Below are 5335 nucleotides of genomic sequence, written 5' to 3'. Positions count from 1 at the left end.
AAGAGTGTGCTGGATTCAGTTGCATGTTGCTGTAGTATGTCAAATAATCATAATATTACATTAATGTTACTTAATATATGTATAGTATATCGTATAATTATATATGAAATAAAATGTCTTTCAGGCTGATTAATGATATATATTATATAAAACGGTGCTCTTTCTCCGGTGCGAACCACGATTTCGGGCGGCGGCGGCGAGGCGGCGTTTGAGCAAAGTTCGTCTATCGCTGAAACATCATCGCTACTAGCGCCCAAGTCCGCCAATTGGTGCGTGGTGTGTGGGCGCGGGGCGCAGTTCGAGATACTGACGGGCCAACATCTGCTGCTGTTGGTGGCGGCGGCGGCGGTGGCAAGACACCGACCGTGTTGCGTGCCGGCGGCGACGTGACTGATGGGGAAAAACGGTCGGCGAAAAAGCCGTCACTGCGACGGCGGCGGCGGAAACCGCGGTCGCGTTGCCGAGCAGTCGGGTGCGGTCGGCGGTCGGAATGTGCCGGCGGCCGATTGGTCGTAATCGAGCGACCTCGGCCGGGGATGCGCGGCGCGGCGTCGTGGGCGGTGGGCGGGGCGCGCGCACGGCGTCGCGGTAGGACGTCGTCTGCGCGAGCGCACGCCGTCCGCCACCGCACCGCGCCTCGGGCGAATAGCACCGACACACCGAAAACGCCGCGCGCGCGGTGTGAACGATACGGCGGGCCCGCACGCACGCACGCACGCACCGCCGGCTCGTATATTCGTTCGGCCGGCCCCTCTCCATCCGCCGCCGCCTGCGACGTGCACGAGTATACGTGTTTGTGGGTGTGCGTTGTGCGTGCGCGCGCAGTGATGTTCGTGTACGTGTGTGTGTGCGTCCGTCGACCGGGACCCGTGACCGGGGCCGGCGGGGCACCACACTCTCGCTCGGTCGGTTTAACGACGGCAGCAGTTTGCCGCGATCAGCCTTGCTCGAACCAACGAACGAACGACATACACGCGCGCACGTAATAATTTTATACCATTTACCTGCGATCAAATAACGCACCGTACGCACACACACGCACACACACGCTCGCACGCAAACCGAAAGCATCGTAATAATAATGCCATGTTATTATTTTGTGCGGAACATCGCATAGGTGTATAATATATTATTATTATTATTATTATTATTATCATTAAAGCCGCCGTCCGTGATATTATAATATAACGGTTACCGTGTCCGCGAGTCGAAGACGCACGCGAATTCGTCGCCGGTATACCGTCGTAGTGTTCTTGAACGGCGCGTCGACCGCATAAACCGCGCCGTTTGTAGCGGGTACGCGCCCGGTCCGAGTGCAGCCAACAAAGCGGCTGTCGCCGGTCAACTGCAGCAGCGCGGCGCAAGTGCCAGGACACTGCATTTTTACTCGTAAATGCCGTACAGACGCCGTGCGCAGATATTATGTACGATTGTCCGCCGTTACCGTCACCGCCGCATTCGCTAACGCCGCCGTTGTCGCCGTCGTCTCCGCGGTCGCGGTCACCGCTCGGCCGTCGTCTCTGATATCACACGTAGTGTTTGCAGCGCATCTGCCACAGCGTCGTATATATATATATATATATATGCACACTTGAAGCAACGCCGTCTGCACCCACACGCAACCGTCGTCACATCATAGGTATACCTACAATACATAATTATTATACCGATAAGTATAGGTAAAAGCAAAAGCGCCAACTATGACAATGCTATCGTCGCAAAAACTTTTGTACTCCGACACGGCGACCGCCGCGGCAGCGGCCGCGGCCGCCGCTGCCGCTGCCGTTAACGCGGCGACCATGTACGGCGGCAACTCGTCTACCACCGGCGCCGGCGGTGGTGGCGGACCGTCGTCGACGCCGTCGCTGTGCTCGCCGCCTCCGCAGTCGCACCACCAACAGCAGCAGCAACAGCAGCAGCAGCAGCAACAGCAACAGCAGCAGCAACAGCAGCTCGTGTTCGGCAGCAGTGCCTCCGCCGCGGCTAACATGCAACAGCAACTGTACGGCGGCATGAATTCCGCCGCTTCGGCGGCCGCGGCTATGTACGGTTTGAACGCGTCGGCGGCCGCCGTTGCCGCCGCGGCTGCGGCCGCCGGTGCTGGCGGCGACCCGACCGGTGCCGCGAACGCCGCAGCGCTACAACGTGTCCGTGCCGACAAGACGTACCGTCGAAACTACACGCACGCCAAACCTCCATACTCGTACATTTCGCTCATCACGATGGCCATACAAAACTCGCCGGTGAAAATGCTCACGCTTTCAGAGATCTATCAGTTCATCATGGATCTGTTTCCGTTCTACCGACAAAACCAACAGCGGTGGCAGAACTCCATCAGGCACTCGCTGTCGTTCAACGACTGTTTCGTCAAAGTGCCTCGGACGCCCGACAAACCAGGTAAAGGTTCGTTTTGGACGTTGCACCCAGACTCGGGAAACATGTTCGAGAACGGTTGCTACCTACGACGACAAAAGCGTTTCAAAGACGATAAAAAAGACGCCTCGTCGATCCGGCAGCACGGTGACGGTGGCGGTCACCACCATCAGCACCACGGAGGCCATAATCACTCAAAGAGTTCGTCACCCATGCTGCACAGCGGCGGTGGTGGTAGTCAACACCAGCTCAGCGGACAACATCAACTCAGCGGTGGCCACCACCATCAACAGCACCATTTAGACATGGTACTGGACAAAAAACCGTCGTCATCGGTACCGCCGTCGTCGGCGTCGTCTTCGTCGGTACTCGCCGCCGCTGCTGACCACCACCACCATCTGCTGCAACTGCAACACCACCATAATCAAAAACTTGGTGCCGGAAGTGGCGGACTCATGTCCACGGTTGCCGCGGCAGACTTGGGATTCGGCAGTGGCATGCACCACCAACACCAGCAACACCAACAGCAGCAGCAGCACAGCAAACACCATTTACTGCTGCACCACCACCATACGCACGATCATCAAAACAGCCACAACAACGGTAATCACCACGACAGTGACCACGATCACGTGCACCACATGCACCATCACCTACAACAACACGGTGGTGGCGACGACGACTCGTCGTCGTCAATGTTGGTTGGGTCGTTACTGCAACATCACCAACATCAGCAACAACACCAACAGCAACAGCACCACCACCAGCAGCAGCAGCAACACCATCAACAGCAGCACAGTCCGGTGGATATTTATGCCGCCGCTGCGGCCGCCGCACATCACAATCACCAACAGCAACAACAACACCAGCAGCAGCAGCAACAGCATCACAACCACCATCAACAACTACAACTGCAACAACACCTCAAATCTTCAGCAGCGGCGGCGCCGCGGCCGCAGCCGCTGCCGAATTCGCCGCGTCCAACCATCCGTTTTCAATACGACTGGCCGCCACCACCGACGGCTTCGGTCGCTGCGGCTGCGTCAGCGTCCGACAAACCGTCGTCAGCTGATCCGTGGTGTGCAACCGCACGCGTCGTCGCGCGACTCCGCCCCGCCACGAAGATGACGAAATGGCAGGCGGCTTCGCGATCCGGTACTCGCTGGGTGTAACGATTACTATCACCCACACACACCCACACCATCCTCACCACACGGCACCACATCCACCCACCAGCAGGCGTCGCTGTATCACGCGGCCGGGCCGCTGCAGCAGCTGCAGCCGCAGCAGCTTCCGGCGGACCGCAATCGTCCGGTCGTCAGGTATCTGCTGCAGCCGCCGCCGCCGGATCGTCGTCACCGTTGTGACATCACATCACCATCAGAGCTCCAGCAGCACCACCAGCACCAATATCCGCCGCTCGTTTGAAAACAGGCGTGATCGTTCGTGGGCCGTGGCAACAACGGCGGCAGCAGCAATAAGTAATTAATGCAGCCACGTTTAATTTTCTTATGTTTCAAATGTTCGCGCATGCGGCGCGACCAGCCATCCAATGTGAATTTTATTTTGTTTTATCTGTAATCTCTAGTACCTTCTGCCTATAACATTATTATATATTATACTCATATGTGTTTGATACCGTCATGTTTCGTTTTAGATTTATGTATTATTATTATCATTATTATTTATTATTGTATTATTATATAGTGATGACTGTACATTATATATTTTATGTTGGTGTGTACGCGTTTAGAAAATTAAAACAACTTTTACGTTTATCTATAATGTGATGTGATGCAATGTTACGTAGTTGCGGTTTTCCTTCGCAAATGTATACTTATATGATATAATATATATTTATATATTTTATACAAATAAAAGTATAATATATGAATATTTTGAATCATATAACTATTTATAACGTTATAGCTACCAGCACTTGTGATATATTGAACGCTCACTGCATGTCATAATATATAGATACGTCGAACGACCTACGACCGTTTTCTCGAGTAACCATATAGTATGTTAAAATAATTATATAATTAATTTATAATATATTATAAATGTCGTTGAATAGAAGTTGTTTATGTCACTTTTTCGTCTCGTCTCGTGCGCGGCGACGGCAGTGTTAACCGGGTTTGAAACAACCCCGCCGCCACTGCACTTATATATATACATACGCTACGCACAGCAAACTGTTGTACTTTAAGTATTTATATGTTATATATATATATATTTGTTGTGTATGTATATATATTATACAATATGTTTTACATTGTGCATTATATTTTGTAATGACTTGGTCATTGCAGTCCTCATCCTAAATATATGCCGTGTACCTATATTTTACCTAAATAATATGTATATATTTATATTATTGTAAATTATATCATAAATATTTATCATATGGTCATTTAAGTAAAATAAATTCAATTCGATACCATAAAATTATATCGACGTGTCTTTTACAAATCGTATAATATCATTTCGACGCACTTCAGGCTGTGAATGGATTTTATGCCGTACGCAACATAATATTATCTTTATAGTATGTACAAAAATATATTATATGCATACTATATTTTACATGATATATTTATATTTTAATATAGTTATGCATTTTGAGTTTTAAGTTGTATATATCGAGTTTGACCAGGAAAACAGTATTCTAATTCTTAATTAATTTTACTACAACGTGATTAGTATATACACGTAATACCTATATGAAATATAAGAACATTGCAGTGTATGCGTGTATCGATATAAATATTATATTTTTATAATATATATATATATATAGGTTATTCAATTGTAATAATAGATTTAACACCTAAAACTTATAATTTCTTGGAAAACCAGGTACGATACAACTCTCAAATAACCTGGTATATGAAACTTGCATTACATATGTTATGTAATAACGTATTTGAGATTAAACACGGTGACTAACCGTAACTTC

The 5335-nt window shown here is 49.6% G+C and overlaps 1 pseudogene; it reads left to right on the top strand.

The window, feature by feature from the left end:
• Positions 1-851: 851 nt before the first annotated feature.
• Positions 852-3740, top strand: LOC112603920 (annotated as a pseudogene).
• Positions 3741-5335: the final 1595 nt, after the last annotated feature.

Source organism: Melanaphis sacchari, unplaced genomic scaffold (genome assembly GCF_002803265.2).
Source record: "Melanaphis sacchari strain LSU unplaced genomic scaffold, SCAv2.0 Contig1142_pilon_pilon, whole genome shotgun sequence".
NCBI classification, from domain to species: domain Eukaryota; kingdom Metazoa; phylum Arthropoda; class Insecta; order Hemiptera; family Aphididae; genus Melanaphis; species Melanaphis sacchari.
The sequence above is the reverse complement of the archived record's forward strand: the minus strand, read 5'-3'. Positions and strand labels throughout refer to the sequence as shown.